We start from the raw sequence: 24,322 nt of genomic DNA, 5'->3' as shown, positions 1-24,322 counted from the left end.
CGACTATTCCGACCTGAACTAATGGATTCTGGATTACTGATGGGGGCCAAAGTACGATCGCGATCATCTCACAGCCCAGTGCCAGCAAGGAACTATGCGGAGGCGACTGAACTTTATTAAACTGAAACAACGTGTCCCCGGGAATAATACTTTTTGAAACGGGGAAATGATATTGCCACAGATAGTTCAGCGGTCTGCGGTCTCGGAAACTCAAGGGGAAGCCATTTTGGGAATTTCCAACGTTACGTGCTTCTATGCTTTGTTTAATTTTTAAGAGTCATTTTCTTCAAATTTGTTTCAATGATTGAGTAATTCCCAGATCTAAATCAAATAACTGATTTGTTTTATAAAACAAACCACGAGTTAGTATTGAGATGGACAACTGTGTAAATTAAACAGGTTATTTGCTGAACTGAAAATTTGAATTATAATTATATAAGCGGTATGCAAATTGAAAACCTAAAGCAAATAGATGATTTTAATATTTCTTTAACTGTATGTCCAATGAAACTGCACCCAGTGTTAAAGGAGACTGTTATATATAAAATAAAAATACATTCATGCCAGCTTTGTAAAAATTCTGTAGATTAAAAAACCAACAAAATCAATTTTTTTTTAAGTTAGCACGAAAGTTTTCATTTACATTTAAATCTTGGTATCTTTTAGCGTAAAACGAAGTTTAATGCTTGTAACAGACCATCATTTCCTTGTATTTCAAAATAATTTAAAAATCTTGCGTTATACCTAGAATGATTTACTTCTGTCTAAGCAGCCACATAAATCATATATGTTTTATATTCCACAGTTTGTTAACATTGCAATTAGAATTATAACCAGACTAATCATTCTATGAATCATTATGAATTCAAAATTTCCTTGAATTTTTAACTCTGAACAAAAAAAACGAATATCAGCCAACGTATTAACTCTCCACTGCATTCCGTTTCCGTTCAAACTAACTTATTTTATACACGATATACATTTTTTGTTATTTCGTACCTTATATGTATAAAGTTCCAATATGGGAACAGTCAAATAATTGAATAAATAACATTGTTTATTAATATTTTCTTACTCATCTTATTACCATACCATTTAAACAGAGTAACAGCTACATATATTATTTTAACTCCTCATAAGAATTGACACAACAGAGGATTAAACAAACACAAACCCACGCGCAAAGCTACACACAAAACTACCCCGCTAGGTTTCAAGAGACTCACGAAACGAGCTCAAACTATGAAGCTCCATCAAGTATCGACAAAAAAATCAAACGGTTATTACATGCTCGATCGGCTAACCCGATCATCGCCTCGGAACATTCACTTTCGAAGCAGACTCACGTCCAAGCTTCGAAATTCGCGTCAGATCGTTTGCCTAGGCCAGGATCATCGCCTCGATTCCCCGTGAATCCCACTAATATCCCGGGGAATCCGCGTTTTTCGCATCAGTCTCGATCCAAGCCGATGAGACCGCGGCTGTGCGCGTATAGATCCGATAACCGCAGACCACGATAACCCGTGTCTCGTGTCGCTCACGTGTTTTCTGTGTGTGCACGCGCACAGCTGGGTACGCTCGACGTTTTCTCCCCTCGCGAACAATACTTTTTCCCTTTTTCCATTTCCCGTGCGTGTATGCGTGCGTACGAACTCTTTTCTTTCTTTTTTTTCGTTGCCGCTTTCTTCCTTTTTTCGTTCGTTTTCTAGACGACGTACGCGTATGCACGAGTATTCCCTCAGAGACATTCTCTCGCGTTTCGTTCGCCCCGTTACAGTCACCGCATTGTACGTATGTAGGTACATGCGATCGGCCGGTGTCGAGTTACCCCCGCGAGTACGTGTCCTGAAACGATTTTGCCGGCTCGTTCCTTGATTAAAAGGACGCGGAAGGTGAATCGATATCGTGGATATGGAAAGCTGTACCATTGTCATTGATATCGTTCTGCGAAATTATTATTATGGCTGGGGTGGAAGGACGGGGGATTTTTGTTTTGGCGGTTGGCTTTTCGGGGATAATTGAGGGAAGAAGTGGTTGGGTTGTAATTTGTCGAAGAACTTTCATTTAGAGATACGAAAATGTTAATACTTTGTCGACCAGTCACGGCTTAACTCGTGTTTGCACTTGTATTAGATATTTCAATTTTTGAAACGTAAAGCAATACAAAATATTGCAAACGCAAAATATTAAAAGCTGTATAAAAGATACATCTGAAGTTTCATTTCAATTCATTCTGTATAAATAAAGTATATTGAAGTTTATTTAGATTGTTTCACTTTCATATTTAATTGAGGAATAGTAATCGGTGACATGGGATAGCTTCTGCGTAAAATTCACAGTCAGCAATGCGTTTAATAGTATAGAATAGACGATGATGGTTGGAATATTTGTTGATAATTAAAGGAGGATATAAAGATTGCTTGTTATTTGCAATTTATTTTTAATTTTCTAAATAATTCCTGTTTGCCTCAATACGTTTACAAATTTCTGAATTTCTATAAATATACGTTGTTGCCTATTGAGGTAATTAATAAACAGGTATCAAAGATAAACGATTTTAAACGACGCTCTCATTCTCACTCTATCAAATTCCCCACCCGAGTCTAGTAATTAAACTAGTTTGATTAGATTAATTTATTTTGTCTAAGCGGTTTCGGAACAGTCCGTATTTCTCATGATGCGAACGCGCAGGGGAGGCCGCGCAAGTTGCGGCGAAGTCGAATACGTTGCCAGAAACAATTAGGGTATCATGTTTCTGAGCAGTTCGGCTGAATTAACCATGCGATTACAACGGGAACACGATCAAGCTACTGGTACCAGCGTATCAGTGGGCTCTGCAATTTGCAACTCCCATTCTTATACAGAATCCAGGAGAAATTGTAACAGGAATGAAAACAATTATTTCTTAACGTAAAAATGAAATATTAAAAAATGCATAAAGGTACAACGTTTCTAACCGAGGAATAATATTTCCATTCAAATTGTATGAATTCAATGTTATTCGTAATAATTAATCACTTGGCTCGGAATAACGTCTCCCACGCGTGATTAAGATCTCGGACTGAAAGCAAATTCCACGTCTCCCACTCGCGGTTATTTTCACATTATTCCACTATATCAGAGAAAGCAACATACAGGCAGGAGTAAAATTAAATCAATGATTCAAATTTTCATATAATTCTTTACTTTATATCGCGATCAGTGAGATGTACAGAAAGTCCTCGCCGTTTTGCTTTAGCCTTCCTAAAATATATTACAGATGCATTTGGCTTGTGTTAGACGAGTGTACACTTAATTGTTTCATTTCATTCTGAGCATTACCAGAAACTTCCTAAAATTAAATTACACAGTCAATAGGCTAATATAAAAAATGGAGAAACCAAAATTGAAAGTATAACTTTTCGCGCCTCCTTCTGCATTAGTCCACGCCTCCTAGTTTAGAAACCGCCGCAGTGGAGGTTTAAGAACAAAACTATAACACCCCCGCGAAGGAAGGCTTTACCGAACATGACGATAAAATATGCTCGCACGTTTTCGTTCGGTCGATCGGATCGTCACGGGAGGAGCTATCTAGACTACAGAGTCCCCAAGAGATAACGGCCGATGGTGTGCGTTTGCCAAACGCGTTTTCGGCTGGCTGCATCGTGTATAAAAGCCAGTGGTGTGTCCAGCCGGCGATCAAGCACGTCGGACAGGTAGAGTGTCGGTTGGGGCCGGTGTATCTGCGCGCCTCCAGGCAAATAATCCGTTAATTTTCCAGGACACGCGTGTCCCGAAGGCACGACGGGCGGACCGCGCGCGCGGTGCATTCCGTGACACGAGCCACCCCGAAAATAACCGCGAGGTTGTTGCACCGCCCCGTAATACGGGGAGACTATGCCACTAGAGCTACCCGGAGTGGTCGAAGCTGTTCAACTGCCTCGACATTTCGATCCGGGGAAAAAATGGAATTCGCCGGAATTCGAAGCAAGGATTGAAAACAGTTATGATGTCGGTCTCGAAATAAGTCAGAACTGTTATTCGGTATACAGTGAAAATCGGATAACTACAACTCAACGACACTGGAATGTTGCGGTTATGAAAGGGTAGAATCGAATCCATTTCAAGAAAAGATTTTAGCATGGACGTAGAAAAGGATAATGCGAGTGAAGGAGAAACGACTGAGAGTCGAAGCGTTTCACAACATTAACACTACAATTACCGCACCAGTGAAAATGACGGGTTTCAGTTTTCTTATTTCGTAATTATTGATGTCTGAGAATCGTTAAATGTTCGAAATTATTTGAAAAATAAATAGTTTCGTTTCAATAGCGTAATCTATATATGAAGAAACTGAAAAAAATCCATTGTTATAATTTTTCCAGGATTACTTATTAATCATATTAAATGTCCGGTAGGTCTAATGTTAAAGGCTTACGAGATCTTTAACTCGAAAATCAAACCTTTTCAGTTTTGACTTTTGAGGAACACTCACCATCATGTTTCTTATGTTTTTCTGATTAAAACATAATTACGATCATAATCGTATAATAAGCGACTGAAGTTTCGAATATAGAAAAGGACTATGAATAGGAAAGAAAGAGACGTTGAAATTGTAGAGTTCGACAATAGTCGGAGTATATTACATCTTTCAACAGCGGCCGGTTGTCGAGCGTTATGGCATGTCCACCCGTTTAGTGTGGAATTTAGCTTGAAAAATCTCTTATCGTGCGCGCAATAAAATTAAATAATGGAGCGTATACTCGTGAAATGCAGACCAAATTATAAAATATTCTAACGAAAGACTAAAGCGAAACGAAGAAGAATTACATGTTTGTCTAAAAAAATAAATAAGTAACTGTTTGGTTTGATATAGGAAAATTATGAAGTTTGTTATTCAATATCAAAGTTGATATAATGTAATCGTACGTGAAATGAAATTGTTTTATCCTTTGATTCGTGTATTGTTAACACTTATGTTACCTGTAAGAATATAATTAATATTTCATTAGAAAATGATGAGGGTGCCTGGCGTGATAATTGTCGAATGTAAAGAGTTATATAAAATTAATCCTGCTGCGGTATTTAGCTTTCCTTAGAGTTTAAAATATTATTGAGAAAGTAGGAGTGTATGATTTAATAATAATTTTGTTATACTATTCTCAAATTTAAAAGTCTCCCTGGCAAAATGAGAATTCAGTTAAGGGGAAAAAATAAACAAACGAAATACTAGGAAAATGGAAAGGAGAGTGAGTCCAAAAAGGCCAGAAAAACGTGGCAAGGTTAATGGAGCAAAAATCAGCTAGTTGCAGAGATCTAGTTGTGGACTGACCTGAAACAGTTTTCACGCGAGTCTGTACATATTCTAAATGATCGACTATTTTCATTAAAGCCGGTTTCTATACCAAGATACGTAATTTTTTTTGTGTTAGTATGAGATTTTTTAAATATCGGAAATGGATATGCAATATTACGATTGTTGTTCTCGATTTTACAATCTGGTAATGGACCCTTTGCTTTAAACTGACCTGTAAATTAAATTTAACAAATGAAAGCTTTAAACTGAACATTAATAAATATTCTTCAGTTTGTATCAATCCAAAAGTACTTTTATTGTGCTCTAACGTATAATCAACTTTAACAGAAAAGATAAACGTCTACAATAAATATATAGTTTCTTTTGTTGTTAAGAAATGGTTAAAAGTAAAATAAATATTACAAATCAAGAAGCGAAACGAATAAAATAAGAAATCAATAATTTGTATGTTCCTTTTAATATATTCTACAATTACTTAACATTTACAAATACACCCCTTAACCTCTTGCAAACGAAAACTGCTAATGACATCTTACACACATCGATAGTCTTATTACATTACGCATACAATTGCTTTCAAATATACTATTCTATACAAAATGATTAACACTAAAACTACCAAACAATTAAATTGCCTTTTTGAAATTTCTGTATAGAAACTGCAAGAGTGCATGTATTGAGACTTTAATTGATTTATAATTCAGTTTGCATAGTGCTGAATCAGTTTCTACAATAATTTCTCAGAGAAACATTGGTTATCTTTTTAATAATTGCAAAAAGAAGACATCAGGAATAGATCATTTTGTTCCATCTGGTAGTTTTAGTGTTAATAAACAAGATTAATGTCCATATCCGCGTGAAATAGGTGAAAACAAAATCCTTCGCAGAAGACTTCGCGAAATCTCGGAATTCATTTCCAGCGCAAGAGGTTAATAAATGCAAGATAAACGTGCAACCTTTACAACGAAATACGTGCAACATAAAAAGGAACACCGTCAAAGAATTACGCTATCGCGAATCAGAATGAAGATTCTCCGCACGACACTTTTAAGCCGCGCAGTAGAGCAACCTCGGGAAAATATGAAGAACCGTTGGCGGGCTTAAAGAGCTTTCGAAATAGCTTAAACGCCGAAAGAGGATTATTCCAAGATGGTGGCTTCGGACAACGAACTAAATTTAGTCAGCGAGGCCGAAATCGGCAGCCAAAATACGATGAAACACCGTGAAACGCTTGGGCGGAGACGAGAATTCTCTTGGGCTGCAGACAACCAGGCTGGCATAGTCGTTGCGTGGCCATGATGCGAGAGTAAATTGCAACGAAAATCGGGATGCAAAGGAATGTTCGACAATGTTTTACACCGATGCTCCATTTAATCGCATCCCGCCGCTCGGTAATCGTATTAATTTGTCGACCGTGGCCGCGAATGCATTTCATTTTAACGAATGTTCAGACATTTACCTGGAATTCCTTCGTTTACCTATTTTTATGGGAAATACTCACAATAGGGAACGTGAAATTCTCTCTGTGCTCCACGAATAAAATGTAAACAGAGGAAAGAACGACTTAACGCGAATGTAAAATACATATCTGATTTTAATCCTCGAATTTGTACCCGTTAAATGAAAAATTCTTATAAAATCTTGGAACTTTATCTTGTCAATATTTCATATCCGAACGATATTAATACAGAATGCATGAAGCATAAATATAAATTTACGAAGAATAATTCCTTTTTGTTTGGTACAGTGTGGATTTACATTATACCGTGAAATCTAAATAGAAATCAGAATTGTATTACATTGTTGGCAACATTATTAATAGTGATACGTTAGGTTCAAGCAAACCCTATATACTTTATTTTAAGAGATGCAATTTAAAGTTTTTATATTTGAATAAATTACCTGGAATAAATTAAAGAAAATTTATATGTTAGTTTAAGTTCGACAAAATTATTATGAATAACAGTACCTTGTAAATATTATTTTCTACTTTAGAAATTTCTTATCAAACGTATTATTATAAATAATCCTTCGATCAATAAAGTTCATTTAGAGTTCAAAGAAATATCAAATGCCATTAAACAAATCCAATATTATTCTTTAAGAGATTGTTATTAAATCATCAGCATTATGAATGTATGTAATAAAATATCGATTAATGTAATTTTTATATTTAAACACCATATTCCACAACTTTATAATTCTTAATTATTTCTTCACTATTATTTGACAATTCTCGTTACATAAAATTTTCTCCTCATTCATATTCTCTCACAAGTAAATGTAAAAAAAATCGTCGATTCTCATACAAATTCTACTAATTCCACCTAACGAACCGAACGAATATTCATAAAAGGTTCACAATCATTTTTCCATTTCAAATATTTGAAATACGGCAGATGTCACGCACTGTCGGCTATATTTACGTGCTACACAAAATAATCACAAAAAAATATCCAGATAATCTTCGCAGGGAATCCAATAGTCCGCCGTTATCCGAACATTTCAAGAGGGGATGGTCTAGAGACGTCCCAAATATAAGTAAACTTTAGGAATTTTCATGTTAATAACTATTAAGTGACACCTTCAGATTTTTTCTGGGCATATAACTGTAACCTTTTGTTTTATATTTATACCATTTCTAAACCAAAATGTTACAAAATGGCGTAATTATTCGCTAGCTTTGGAAACACTTGTCGTAAAATATCCATTGCGGGCCTACTGGATTGCAAACACTGAAACTTCCGAAGACAACAATTTTTATGGACTTATAAACAAAAATATATTATCTAAACAGTAACGTGCGGATTTTTCGATATCTCAACTATTTCATTTTTTATAAACATTTGAAGCTAATTCTTGGGAGTAAAACAGGTTTTTGCATTTCAAATGCTTGCCATTTCCATAAAAATTAAAATTTCTTAAAATCCTTACGCCATATTTTAGATGATACACTTCTGTTTATAAATCCGCCAAAATTTTTGTCTTCGGATGTTTGAGTGTTTGCAATCAAGTCAGTCAACAATGAATTTTTTACGAAAAGTAAATATAAATAAATATAAATAAATATGAAGCAGAAGATTACTGTTACACATCCAGAAAAAATCAGTTTTCACTTAATAGTTATTAACAAAAAAATTCCTATATTTAGGACGTTTCTAGGTGAAATCTCCCCTTAAAATCCACTCAACGGAAATATCCGGGTAGAAGAGGTCCGGCGCGAGCGATTCGGAAACATCCAATCGATCTCTTAATTCGGCGAACGACATTACTCCCGGCCCAACGCTACCAATCCCTTGCTCACTAATATCACCATCGAACCATGAAATTCCCAGCTGGAAACGGTCCGTGGTATTCCATGAACATTAAAGCCCCGTAATTGCATCGCTGCGAGCGAATTGCACTGAAATGGTCGCGCGAAAAGGAACGGCGATCATCGGTGTCCCGTTTCCATGGACATTCTGTTCCCTCGAATAAAGTTTCACCTGTTAACAAATTGGCTGGCTAGTTTGTTTGTCATGTCTGAATGATTGAGCCGTCGATGCAGGTGGGAGAAATGAAATAAGGTACGCCGATGTACACGGTAATACACGTAGTTGTCGCTTCTGCCGACGTCGAATCGAATTATTCTTGTTTCGAAAATGGACGAGTATTTACCTGGCGGTAATTTACGGTGGCACGTTGTCTAGATTAATCTGTAACTGTCAGATATGATATAATCATTCTGGGTTTTTACTTTTTGAGGATGAGGTGTCTGGCTTTTGCGCTTAGAATGGAAATATGCGAGAACATTGTTTAACCTGTTAAGTGTGGAATTTACTTGGAAAAATCTCTATTTTAATGAAAACCAAAGCAAAACAAAGAAGAATTACATGTTTATCTGAAAAAATAAAGAATTCATTGTTGAAAAAATTAGTATCATTTCAAGCTTTATCTATATTACAATCGGAACGCAATATTCCTAATTTTTAAAGTCTGAATCGAGAAATACTCGCAGGTACGAAAACCCGAACATGCAAGCAAATAATGCAAGACGAAAGAAAAACGTTGAGGAGGAGACTAAAGGATTAAAGAGGTTAAAAGGGCTGAAGGAGAAAAGACGGAAGAAGAGAAAAGGGGAGAACGGAAGTTAGGATTAAAAAGATGGCAACGCCGAGACAAAGAATGGAGGAATGAAAGAAATGAAAGAGATGAAAGAAATGGGGGCAGTAATCATTGTAACCAAGTTTTTATTCCTTACTAGAAATCTAAAGTGTATGAATATAATAATAAAATAAGATATTTCGTGCTTAAAGAAAAAACTAAGGGGAAACAGTATAATCGAGTTAAACATGTCGTTCAAACATAAATCATCTATTTTATCCGAAAAAGTGTAAAAATAAAGAAGAATACAACAAAATTATCTGATATATGACAAAAGAAAATGAAAATGTTTTTAATATTATAATTCTGATAAATATTAATATAGGAACGAATGATTTTGTATAATTACGAAATACAAAATAAAATAAATGTGAAATGTTTAGAGAAATTGATTAATTATCGATTATTCGAAATAACAAAATTAAAAATATTTCGATGTTCATTTTAATAATTATTTATGTTACACTTAACATTAAATTATTTTGTATTCAGCGCACAAAGAACTGCCCTCATATTTTCTTTCTTCAGTATACCTGCAAATAACTCTGTTCTCACGTCAGCCAATTAATTGAAGACTTCCCGCCAGCGGTGGGCCAAATAAGAAGTTGCGGAAAACTTCTTAATACAGATGCACTGGTAAGAAACTCGTTACTTAAGAATAAATTACGAATAACAGTGCAGGAAGTAATGGAAAAGTTAAGCTCTTCGCAAAGTGCAGTAAACGTAACTGGAGTTTATCGATCTATTACGAAACACGCCGGCAAGATTTTATCGCAAATGTAACGGTATCGCATCTTTGCATTTATTCAAAATTTACCCGGCTGCGGTTCTCGATTTATCTGTAAGTATGAAATATTACTGAGGAAGTAGAAACGTATATTCTAATAACTGGATCGCGGATTTTTATATATTTATAGAAATAAATATACAATATTCAAAATACAATGGTTTTTATAGTATTCGTTAGAAAAACTATTTTCTATCGTAATTCCATCTTTCTAATTATGTCCTATAAAATCTGAATTTGCATAAAGATCCACAGTCTACTATAAACCGTCCACCGACCGGAAGTTTATTATGTTTTAATTACTATTATTACTGTAATAACAATCTTTTTATACCATTCTCAAATTCAGAAGTATTGTTGACAAAATGAGAATGCAAATAAATCGAAAAGGATTGAAGAAACAGAAGTTAATTTAACAGTGTTAAGAAAGTGAACACATGATTAGATAAATTATAAATTCAAGAAAACGTGGTAAGATTAGATGAAAATATTTATCAATAAATTAAATTTAAAGCATCAAAAGAAAATACTTTACTCCCCTAAGGTGCGTGTTGTCTGTCACGTAGGTTAATTTTCTTTTTTATTCCATTGAAAATGCATCAATTTACAAATAACGACATTCGAAACCCGGCCCAGCGTTAATTTTAACGATTATGGGATGCAGGCCAGCCTGTGATCCGCCAAATTTGATTTTCAATGCCCGGTTCGTTAACATTAACGTCGCAGTTATTTACAGGTTGAAATCAACGTGCAAATAAATTCGATTGATCCCGGGTCCCTGCAGTTAGGACGTGTCACAGTCCCGCGGATAATAAATAATGTTCAACGTATCATGGTGCTTCGGCATGAATAATCGTCCGATACACCGATAGCGTTATTCAATTTTATCGTTGAAAGGATCCCAAGATCAAATTGATGCGCAAATAAATTGGACCGTCCTGCACTGCGCGCAGGAATATCATTATAAATTCTAAAATCATCGGAAGAGATCTTTGTCTGATGTTTCAGGAGATCGTCGGAGAAATCCTTTCATTCGAAGCATCAGATACGTTGTGAATTAATATTAGCTTTGATTAAATGTACGATCCGTATGTATCCTTTCGGTAAATGAAATTCCTGTGCAAAGTAATTTACAGATAATAACGATTCTATAAAGCAGATGTGATTGGTATTGCGATTGGAAAGAGTTTTTTCACTGAGATAAAATAGAAGATCGAAGACGTATCAATCTGTTATCGTGTATATTTAATTATTAGGAATGTTAATAATTCTTACTGTGTTGCTGAACGATTTATATGAACAACGAAGTATTAAACGGATAGTTCGAATAATGTTTTAAGGGTGCAATTGAAGAGAAAGATCAAACAAATACCAGCAGAATTGTATTTTTTAATTGTTTGGAAGTGAAAATGAAATTTTATTTTACTCAATTTGCCACGCATTATAAGGTTATTATCCAATATACATATCCATTTCATTTACCATTGAAGGTATAGAATGATCATTTGGAAAACATAGGAGAATTACAGAAATATGAATATGTCCCAAATCAGATAAAATAAAACTCAAAGGAAAGAAAAAAATTAATCTCCATTGGCAAAAGAAAAAAATACTTCAATTGTTTACATTAACCAAAACACTACGAAGGAATTAAACAAAAGTTCTTTCACGAATAGCAAAAACGACTAAAAATCAATAGAATAATTTTTTATCATATTTTGATCTCGAGAAGATTCAATCCAAGTGTAAGAGAAAAGTTCAATAGTACACGTAAAAGAGAAAATACCTCTTCCGTTTCCTATCATTTCAGGGAACGAACCGTAAATCTCCCCGTTCCGGCGAATCTCGTTGCGAGCAGTCGTTCAAAATGATAATAGCTTCATCCCATTTTAGTCGAATCAAATTTACAAGAGACAATCCCCGCGGCCTCAGCCGCGGGGCGGATCCAGGTGGAGAGATTGATTTTCAATGGGGGTTTTCGTGGGGTGTGCCGTAAGACAAGTGTATCTGCCGATGCTCTTCGGGATGCAAACAGTAGATCCATTAAGGGCCGGAGCCCTTATCATGTTTGGAGATAGTCCGAGGAGAATGCTTTCAAACGGCGAACAGATAAAAGGACAAAATACGGGCGGTCTCGTCTTTTTTCTTTAAATAGTATCTCGGAAGCTGCCAGCTGGAAAGTTCGCGGGAATAATGGACCGAGTCCGGTTGAAACTCGATCCCGTGGCATTTTGGTCTCGGGATAAAAACTGAAGACGCTCCTCAAACATCGAGACGCAGAGAAATAAATTCATTTGGTGTTCGTGCCGTTGAATTAATTGCAATTTCTACGGTGAACTTTATAAATGGATTGCATCTTCCGTCTTCGTTGTAGAGCAGGACATGGAAAAGGTTGGTTTAAAGGTTAAGAGATTGAATTCAGTAAATAGGAATATCTTTCGGTTGGAATTAATTGAAGAGGAGTATGATTTTACTGTAATGAATGTTGAAGTTACGTTTGTAAGATATACAGGTATAACGAACTTTTTCTGCAATGAAATGATTAATAGAGAAGTTCAACTCCAGTTATGAAGTGAAGCATAAAATAAGAGGTTAATGTAAAGAAAGCTTTAAATTTTTGTTCGTAGGTTTATTGGTACGTTCTAAACATATGGAAATGTTTAAAATGATTTTGTATGAAGTACATGATTTTGTGCGAATTAGACTAATACCATTTCATGATGTTATTCATGTCAATGAAATACGTTAGAACTATAAAAATATAGTAACTGAATATTATAGTATCACTAATTGTTAAAATGTGAAATGCGTTTGACAACTACACCAACAAAAATGTTCACTAAATACAACGCAAACAAACATATTGATATTGTACTGCAATACAAATTCATTAAATTTATAATTTTATAGATTTTAATCACGTGACTGCAGATTCTTATAACAATTCCAACATTTTACAATCTAATTAGAAAAATAGAATTGTCACCAAAAATAGTTTGTCGTAACAAATATTCCAAAAAGCTGCTGTTTGAATATTCCATATATTTTTTCATATCGTATGCATTCTTTACGAGTTTACACTCTCGAATTTCTCATAAACGCATCAAAATCCGCCTACTTATTACGTGAAAAGTTTCATACGAAAAGTGCCGTGCCGGTTATTTTTCGAGAGTCGAGCCGAAAAGAGGCTAGCAGACAGATTAAAGAAGATGCGCAGTGTACACGTAGCGTAAAACTTGTTGAAATCGAGGGAAAATCGTCCTGACCGAGTGAATGAGTTTTCTAAGTCTCGCCACACGCTTACTGTGCTCATTTTTTACGTGAAAAGCCGCCGGGAAAAAAGTGGCCGGCGGAACGCGGACGTGAAGTGCACTCAGCGGAAGTGCGGAAGAATGCGACTGGCCTCGCCACAGCCTTCCTGAATTTTCGAGCATTATGCTCGAACGTATCACGCAAGTTTTCTGTGATCGTATCATTTCCATCCCGTGAAACAGAATTTATCCACCCACCAGCTCGAATGTATCCAGCCGAAAGAAAGGAGCATTATGCGAGCGTTAAAACTGTAACTCGCGTGTTCTTGAGCACTGACTTTCAAGACGTCTAGAGAAATCGACTGTTTGAGTGCTTTAGTTAAGAGGGCGTGTATAATGTGAAGGAATCTGTATAATAAGTTAGCTAATTGTGAGTACTTCTAAGACACGACAACTTGACAAAGTATTGAAAGACTGATTAGAAATATACAGTTGCTTTTTCCACATTTTTAAAAGTCACCATTATAAATCTACTGAGGTTCTTTAACTTTAATTTTTTTAGATTGAATAGATTTTCTTATTATTACTACTGGTTCACGATTATTTATGTCTTAATATCGTAATGAAATGAATATAAAACAAATGAAATAAAGTTCCCAAAAGTTTAAATAAAAATTCACCGCCCACCTTTAACATTCATCAAAAATTCACTCTACAAAATGTCCCAATAACCAATTATACATTCCCACAGTATTAGATAATCCTGAGCAATCAGCTGCACCTCATTCACGAATGCTTTCCTCATCATTGCGTCACACGATCATCGCATCATCCGATCATAAATCATAACAGTAATACAAAAAAAAAGATAAATACGCTATGTAGTAACAGAATGATGTAACCAGTCGAGAACCATCAAACAAGTATTTCGAGGTCCCATTTCAAACAGCAAACCGGACGCTGTAATTGGAGACTTGATAACTTCGGTGCTCCCTGGAAGTCCACGTAGGAGCAATTTTTGTTGACGCTTCGTTCCCAAGTAATCGAATCATTCGGAACGTCACTCGAGGCGTCCGCAACCCCTGCGCGCAGCGCGGCACCCGCGCGGGAATCGTCACGTTCATTTGCATTTAATTTACTTGCTGCAAAATAAGGCGGATCCCGATTTCGCTTTCGCACACGAGATATTCCGTCGCTTTATCTAGATCCCGAGCAAAGGTACATACCTGTAACGCAACCTACCGCACGAAACCCTTCCAATCCTCCCTTCCGCCGACCGCCGCCCCGTTCACCCCCTATCCCGTAATCAAATAAGATTCGGCAAACAAGAATCCAATTTCCACCTATACCTGCTTTTCCACCTACTGACATTTTCTTCCGTGTAACACGGCTCGAAGATGAAGAAAACGAAGAAAAGAGAATCCCTTTAGGCTACCCGCTTACAGCCTGCAATCTTCTTACATCTTTCTTTGCTTTTTAATTAAGGGCGCAGAGAGTTTCGCACATTGTCCGACTGAATATTTGGTACATTCTCTTTGCGTACTTCATGGATTGTCGTATTTTATCCTTTTTGTATTGTTTACTGTTAACCATTAACGGCTGACAATTTTCTATTAACCCTTTGCGAAAGAGACTGTTGTTTTAACCCTCGCCTTGCAATAACCTATGAGACTGGTAGTGAAAATTTTAAATAGAATTTAACAAACATAAATATTACTACATTCTTGTGAATGGAAAATTTTATTTGAATGAAATATTATTTTTCCATTATCAATTATTACATTTTTTTCTATACATTTACACAAATTATTATTATAATAGAAAACAAGCATTATTTTTTTAAACATTCTGGCCAAAAATCTGTGAACATGTTGAATTATTTATTTAAAAAAAAATATGTATAAAGAAAAGAAGGTCTTGACTTTTTTATATTATCTTCTCATGCAACATGTCCTTTATATGTCATAATAACAAAAAATTCTTAAACCCTTTATTGGGTAAGGAAAGTTCCAAAAACGATCTGGCTGAGAACTTTTGAACGTTACTATATGTACAAAGTTTGCTGAGTAGAGAGTTCGATAGAGTTTCTTGTTGCTTGCAATTCGGCTACTTATATACTAAAATATGGAAGAGAAGGGGCGAGGATGACCAAGCCTTACGATGAACCCTAACCATTATGACTCAGAGTTCGGAGATGAATTGGCTGAAGATGTACGAAAACATTGAATCATTAGGGTAACATGGCGTGCTGCAGATAACGTGGATTGGTCATCTAACAAACTTCTAATATTTCTTTTCATAAGAGACTGAATTATGCATCGACGTCTTAAATACTAAAATAAAAAGAACGCATGTCAGTCTCTCGTTAGTTGAATAATTAAATTATTCATTTGTAGTTTCTGATTTTAGATATCGGAGCTCAAAGTTACCGTTACAGTGACACTCAAACGCATAGGGTCAAATGACTATGGATTAGGGTCAATTTGGTGTATCCTTTTTAGTCAAATTTTCGTAGTTTTATGTATTTCGCTATTGTTTTATAGTTAGTTAGAGTACGTTATAATTGTTTTACTGCTAGGATTTGTTTATTTTGTCTTTGATTGTTGGTGCACTTAAGTTTTTATGTAGGTGTCACTTTTTGTGTACTATGAAGCTTTAACAACTGTTCCTATAAACAGTTTTTGACAGGTGTGTTTCTAATTTAGTTATGTGGCTCTGCTATTATTTTTTATACCGTCATTCAACATTATTTTATGTGAATCCGCAGATAGAATTTTCAACGTTTAGTGTACTTGATGACTATTTTAGTCTTTCTGGTGCCAATTAGTAATTCCAAATAGGAACAAAACTGTAATAGTTTCTTTTATATCGTTACATTATTTATTTTTTCTCGTATTTTTTATAAAACTTCGACCCATACTCAATCTGTAATAAATCGATCAACATTAGGTTGCATTGCATTTTCAATAAATTTCAAGATAATAGTTACTACTTCGCAAAGGAAAAAAACGGGTTTAAAACGATTTGAACGTTTAGGTCAGGATAGTATTACAAACAAATATGTTTGATCATGCGTTAAAAAGGATTAATAAATGTTGCATTGCGTTATACATATTTTCTGAATTTACGAGACGCGCGTGCTTAGCGGCGCGTGTTTCTTCCTTTTACGTCGGTTTTTCGTTACACGCTTGGAAGGAAATCCTGGTAGTAATAAATTGGCTTTCGGATTTATCCACGTGGTAACGATTGACATAATAGCGTAACACGTGTGTCGAGCATGTGCTCTGGTCGAACGTATACAAAGGCGTACATGGAAATTAGATGCACAGCAGCCGAGCTGACTGCTCGTCATAAGAAAGGAATCTCACTTAAATCTCAACACGCGAGATTTCGAAAAGTGAGGGTTCTTATGCTTAATACGTGTCCCTGTAATAAAATGATGGATATTCTCGTATGTAAATGCTGCTGGTAAAACAATAAATATTCGTACGGTACGAAATAGTTTGAAATTAAGGTTGAAAGGCTTAAATTTTACTATTTACAATTTTACAGAACTCGGCCTCTGAATTTCAGGGTCACAGGATATAAGTGATATTCAAAAGATTTTGATCTAGGGAAAATTTATTTTTTCCGTTTTAACTTTAAATTACAAAACTTTTTTATTAAAATTTTTGTATTTTTATGAAACATTGTGAGTATTTAAATGTGCGATATATTGTTAAGAGATAGTTCAATTATACATAGACATCAAATATTATTAATGACTATTGTAAGTCATCATTAATGACCTAAATAAATTACTAAGGAACAGAACTTGTCCCTCAGCACTTTGAAATCTAAGGTCGCTGCTATAAATGTGGGAGCTAGAGTTCGGCTTTTTCTTTCGTTACATCTTACGTCATAGTCAGTATTGTCCTCCAACGTTTCGTCATTGATTTCGAGGAAATGAACCTTTAATTTTCTTAATTACATTAAGTCGGTAAAACTAGTCCGATTTACATCGTGTTTGGACTTATTTTAATCACAACAATCTCAATAATACACTGGCACTACGGTTGAGAAAGTAAGATTGAAATTAATGAAATAGATATTTCTTTTATTGCATGTTTATATTTTACGCGTACGGCACCACTTTGAAATCCCATATCTCGACCATCGATGTTCGATCGACTGTGTCTATCCCGCTTCGACTCATTATACTCACCATCCGACTTTGTCAAACTGTACTCGAAGAGCAGTAACGAAGAACGCAAATGAAACGGAATACGACAAAGTAAGATACAACGATAGGGAATGAAAATAGGCGTCAACTTCTTATTTCTATCTCACTTTGTCGTATTCTGTTTAATTTGCGATCTTCGTTTACGCGGATGAGTCAATAACAAAAGTAACCGAAACCGAGGCGTCAACGTTCATTGCGAGTGGACGTGTCCCCTTACCGCACTTGCCTCTTCAGTTCAAGAAATTGCCAAACTTCGTTGGAGGACTGTAGCTGTATCAAGCATAGTTCTGAAAGAAATCGCAAGGCAAGGAGTTGACGTTCAAAAGGTTTCGCTAGTCGAGTTATAAACTCTCACGTACCAGACGTGTCGGTCTCCCGACAGCAGCCTCGAAACCGCGAGAAGTGACTCACGCGGGGCAGCAATAAACACGTCATGTCCGCCAAGAACGCGTATAAATAATTAATCGTACCGAAGATGCAATTTATGCCTCAGTTCGTGGCGTGGGCGTCGCGTGAACGGGTTCGAGCCATTCTCGCGCTCGGCCGCCGATAAAACGTAACCGAGCAGCCCTTCCCGTTAATTAATCGAGGGAGGAATCGATAGTCGGCGCCGGCGAACGGTCGAACGCAAAAACAAGATTCATTAAACCGATCCACGACGAGATAAAAAGCCACGCGAGAGCCCCGATAAAAATTCTTGACATCCCGACCGAAGGAAATCCATCTTATCTTATAGCGTGAGCGACCCGCGCGAGTCCGGTTGCCACGCAAACGTTACGTACCGCGCTTAATTAATTAGGAGCTCCTGTTACATTGTCCCTGACATTAAATTTGTCGCGACGCTCTCTACCCCTGCGCAACGGGGAACACAACGTCTCCTGCTCGTTTTTTTCGTTCCTGTTCGCCGGAGAATCGCGATATCGCGTTACGAACTCGGTATCGTGTTTCGTTCTCCTTTACAAATGGGGATTTCGATGAGATTTGTGCAAGACGCGACGGAAAGCGTGACATAAAACGGTGGAAGACGACACTTCATGCGGAAATGAATGAAAAATGTGGAACGAAGTTTCCTCGTTTGAAATCTCGTTTCCGAGGGAATGCGATTTGAAGTTCGCCGAACGTTTCGATAACCGGCGAGGAAAGAATCGAATCTTTCGGGACTCCGATAAAAAAGATTTGATGCTGTATTCTTTGTTTATCTTTGAGTGTAAAATAACTTTTGGTAAATGTTATTTGAGTCATAATGTGATTAACGTGAAATTAAGTTATTGGTTCTTTTATTTGTGATTTAGGTATTCGTTATTTTATTATAAGAGGAAAATGAGAATCGTGGTCTGCGGTGTAATTTGATTAAAAGACCGCAGACTTCTGACGATACGCATTACTCGCAAACAGTGCTTACTTTTATGATAAATGTTCATATTTCGATATCTACAATAAAGAAATTAGTTGAAGGAGTGTATTTTAAGATACTATATCTCTCAAGAAAGTAAAAATACTAAAAATACTTTAAAAGTACTTTCAATAATTTATTTAATATTTCATAAATAAATTTTATATATTTTTTGTAAATTCTAAACATCGTTTAGATACATTAATAAATAATTAATCATTTTTTAAAGGGATAACATGATTTTTTAACCTAATCAAGGAACTAAAATGATCTTGTATGAACGGGATAAATTAGAAATATATTTCTGATTTGACGGAAAAGAAAAATATAAATAGTCAAACAATAACATACATATTTTATATGTTTATATAGAAATTAACATTGAATTCATCGAACAGACTGAATTGCTCGTTGAGCAGCTAATAAAATTCCTAATGAAAAGTGTAATGAATAAAGCATCACCTATAATTCTTTAAAAGTCGATATTAATATCACCGAGAAAATCGATGACGCAAGTGGTATAAAGTATCTACGTCACAACTATCTCCCATGAAAATGAAAAATCTTGGAAGGCACGAAGGAACATTTGTCTTCGAGTAGTTTCCAAATTCTCTGGAATTACTTGAGAACGACGTTCCCTGCTGATACGAACTAGGGGTCCGAGCAACTTTCCTCATAAAGCAGGAAAATAGGAAAAGTGAATAGGGTGGAAAAATATTTCCAGAATTCGATGGCGAACTTCGGATTTTAAACGAAAGTTTATTGTACCGGGGGACCTTAAATGTTCTCTTTCCTTTCGACGAGATAACGCAACGATGATAAACGATAGACGATAGACGTCCTTTAAAATAAAAATGAAAAGTCTTTTAACACCAGGTTTAAGGAACGCGTCAATTTAACGTATATTAAATTTTATTTATAATGTTATGTTATATTATTTATTGTATATTATTTATTACCTATTATATTACATGTTATTCGTTTTATATATTATCTATTATACTACATATTATATGAACATTATTTGGTAAATATTTACCCAATTGTGATTGATACAATTATAGCAATATATATCCCAATAACCTATTCATAAATCTTTATTATCCAATATCTAAATGAACGAACTCCAATTTTTCCATGAACAATTACACAAACTATACAATAAATGTCTTTAAACCTATTACGGATTCTTTAGAAATCGAATAAATTGTACAAGACGAAGCACGTGTACTTAAAAATTTTATTTACTTCTTCAATTTCAATTTTTCGTATAACATCTTAGTTGTAGCACCCGTTGCACCCCGTGATCTATGATCTCAAAGAGTATAGATCTTCATTAATCAAACGCGCACCAAGATACGGAACGAAACTTCTCTGTTTCACGATCCATCATATCAGCTTTTTATTTTTGTGTTTTGTTCTCAGAAATCCTCCCCGTGTCTGCGAAGAAAACGAGGTTTCATCTTCGAGGTAACGGGCTGCAGATTTGAGAAAGGGAAAAACAAGGAGATACGTGCGGAACTATTTTTACGGATGATGAGGCCAGACGCTTCTTCGACCAGTTGATTTAAAAAATTCTTTCTTATTAGCAGCGGCGGGGACGGCCGACCACGAAAATAAAAATGTTAACACGCCCGATGACTTAAGCCTGACCTTCGTACTCCTGTTTATTGAATCGTCCGACCGCCTACTTTCGTGCACTTGCAATGATCTCATGTCTGAATTCCATATACGGCACGTTTTATTGTATAATAATGTTTGCCGGCCGACAGTACATAAAGAATATCGATGCTCTCCAGGCATTCCTGAGAGATTACGAATGACAGCACTTCGTGGATGAACGTGATCATTGTTGATCTTGAGATAGACGTTAGTCTGCAGATTTCAAGTAATTTTACAATTTGCTTGACATCGTTGACAACTGTGTCTTGCGTGAACTGAGAGTTGATTAACACTTAGGCAACAGTAAAAGAATCTATGACTATAACCTTTTCCATTAATTTTAATTGAACTCATTCAACAGACTTGATTAAAAGTTGTGTTTCACAAAAACGAGAAAGGTATTTACTGAACTGCAAATATACCTAGTTCAGAAGTTACAGGATAACAAAGGCAATAAGTAAACAAAGTAAATGGGAATTCGTTGTTAAAGAAACAGTGGGAGATCTTCCCGTTCGGTTAGATAATTGTTAAAAAGCATAAATGTTCCAAATGTTTATTAATTCGGGTTAAGTAATATTTGAATCAATGTGAATTATAATTTGAATGAATTGAAAATATGAATTATATGTTTAAGTGGAATTTGAATAAAATACGAAATATTGGATTTAAATTGAAAATTGTATAGTTTAGATATTATGTTATCAAATTTTGTAAAAAGGATTCATAAATGTTATTTTGTAAAATCTTAAATCTTATTAGCAGTTTATATCTGTAAGTGTATAATTTCGTTATTGGAAAAATTTACTTTTATTAATTTTAGAATTTTGGAGAGATTATTTCAGATCGACTAATTTTATCATGAAAATTTATTAATTTGTGTTTAAGTGATATATTCGGTGAAGAATATAATAAATCTTAGGTATATGGGGATATATAAGATCAGATTTTATCTAAAGCTGCGTTGTAGCATCATCAGAACCCCACTCGAGAACCCACGGAACATATTCAATGATTACTCGAGTGTTAATAGAGCACACTTAAGGAACATTTCTGACAGTGAGAGATAGAGCTAGAACTTTCCTACATAACTGTCCTCTTAATAATATTTAAGCTTGAAGTCTATAAGCAGATCAACAGAGAAGCAACAACATTGATCGTTACATTATCGTTATTTAATTTCCTCTGTTATTTGAAACAATTGCAGATTCAGAATTTATTTGATTTCTGGAAAGTGGATTTTGTTATTAAATAAATCAGAGAGAAGTATAATCCTCAAACAGAAATAATTGTTAATTGATGAGTACGATCCTGAATTTTCCGTAATGAATGTATAATGAAAATGCATATTTCATTGTTAATATCAGTAATATCATTTTCAATTATTATTTAACTAGCTATTTTATCAAATACTTTCATAATTAATATTATACAAATCTGTGATAAACAAAACGAAAAATGTTTAATAATATGAAAAGGATTTTTAAATCTCTTGTAGCCATAGTACTACAGAGAAATGTATTTTACAATCGTTGAATAATTATTCAACGCTCAAAATTGATTTTAAAGGTATTTCTGCTTTTCAAACATATTTCTCTAATATTCAATTACTTGATTACTTTCCAAAAAAAGTTTAAAACACATTACATGATATTAAAACAAACGTACAATGTAGTTAATTATTTCTTAATAAGTTTGCTTTTCTACTAATATACAAAAGTTATCTTGAACTTTCTAGTTGAAAAAGTAACTCAATCCATTAAAAAAAGCTATTAAAGAACATAATACCAACAGAAATACCAACGTTCAAAAGCTGATAATTTTCGAGGTATTTGTTAAATGATACTTTATATTTTATAGTGTTCCCAATTAATGAGTGCATTTCATCACTTTTCACTCAAGAGTATCTCACTAATTACTAACTTTTGTTTCGCATACCTTAATAGTTTCTTATTAAGCGTTCAATACGCTTTCAACCTGAAACTGTTCAAAGTTAGGTGACTCAGCCCGGATAGATACGCATGCTCGATAACAATAATCGAAGGTTCCAATTTTCTCGTGTGCGCAAAGTTTGAACATACCTCGAGACAGAATGCGGATGCAGCGTAATAACCATTCCCGCGATCTCGTCGCGCCATTTGAAACCACGCACAGGAAACAAATACGGAACACGCCCGCGATGTGAGTCACACTGGCTATGTACTTACATCGTATAATAGTGAAAACGGAAAAGTTTCATTAGTTGCGACCGTTCAACTCACCGGCAACGAAACCATCGTGATTTATCGTTACGCGACTAGCAGAAAAACACTAAAAGGCCGTGACGCGCGCGACGTACGCTTCAACGGCCGAGTCATTTCTATCACGATGTTATTAACCTCTCGCCTTATTATATCAAGTCGGGCACGTGACTAAAATTTTTAATTTAAATCTAAGCTTCATTGTGAAACTAAGTCCCGAGTTAGACAAACTGAATGGTTTATTTTTTTTTATAGGACTACGAGAGTACGTTTATTGAGATTTAATTTGTTTTTTAGAATTGGAAAATGAATTTACAAAAGAAAACCTCGAAAAGCACTCATGTTTGTTTGATAATTTTAAAGGTAGAATTCATAATGGTTTATATTATTTTATATGAACTACGAGAGTACGTTCATTGAAATTTAATTAATTTGTTTTTTCGAACTGGAAAATTAATTTATGAAAGAATGTCTCGGAAAGCATTCGTGTTTGTTCAATAATTTAAAAAAAAAATTCATAATGGTCTATATTATTTTATATGAAATACGAGAGTACGTTCATTGAAATTTAATTAATTTGTTTTTTAGAACTGGAAAATTAATTTCCAAGAGAATGCCGCCAGAAACATTTGGTTTATTCAATAATTTTAAAAGGATAATTTATAATGGGATGATTTGATTAATCTGGTTACTTCAGTGTCAATCATTCAATTTTTACTATATTTTATTCGCAATATTATAATCGTAAATACAATTTTAGTGCTTCTCAAACGTCCTCTAGTTAATTAGAAAATTTTAATTTATGTTCAACTTTAATTATATTGAACTACATTAAATTATATGTAGTTCAATGAAGAAGTGAAGTGGAAAACTGAGAACAGTTCAGATTGCAAAGGATTAATAAATATGAATGTTCCTCAATTTATTAGAATTAAAGGGAAATACAATTTTAATACTACAATTTTAATACTACAATTTCTAACTATTTCAAATGAACATGAATTCCTACAGTGAATTTGCAATAACTATGTGACTTCTTCCTCTGCTAGAGAGTTATTAATCACAAAGTGACTTTGGAAGATTAATCATGAAATAAATTATAAGGCACGGGGTTAATAAACGCTATCCTATCGTGTCCCCAGAATTGATGTAGCCATTCATATCTTGCCTTACACAACATTCAAATTCAATGACCGTTCGGAACAATCGGAAGGGAATTAACACAATGGTAGCCGATGACGCATTTCTGCGTCATTTTAAAGTCTAAGACTAGCAGATGTTAACGCAGTTCTACGTCATTCTACATTTACCACGATTTACATACATTTTAT

General features: G+C 34.9%; 1 protein-coding gene and 1 long non-coding RNA gene across 6 annotated transcripts in view; both read right to left on the bottom strand.

The window, feature by feature from the left end:
- C3G (C3G guanyl-nucleotide exchange factor) overlaps nucleotides 1-24,322 on the bottom strand; it is a 102,301-nt gene that overhangs the window by 32,484 nt on the left and 45,495 nt on the right. The window lies entirely within an intron of this gene.
- On the bottom strand, nucleotides 20,785-22,862 carry LOC143175103 (uncharacterized). The gene is made up of 3 exons (XR_012999737.1): nucleotides 22,833-22,862; nucleotides 22,690-22,728; nucleotides 20,785-20,967 (listed from the first exon to the last, which is right to left on the bottom strand). It is a non-coding gene; the product is annotated as an uncharacterized LOC143175103 (long non-coding RNA).

Source organism: Nomia melanderi, chromosome 11 (assembly GCF_051020985.1).
Source record: "Nomia melanderi isolate GNS246 chromosome 11, iyNomMela1, whole genome shotgun sequence".
Taxonomy (NCBI): Eukaryota; Metazoa; Arthropoda; class Insecta; order Hymenoptera; family Halictidae; genus Nomia; species Nomia melanderi.
The sequence above is the reverse complement of the archived record's forward strand: the minus strand, read 5'-3'. Positions and strand labels throughout refer to the sequence as shown.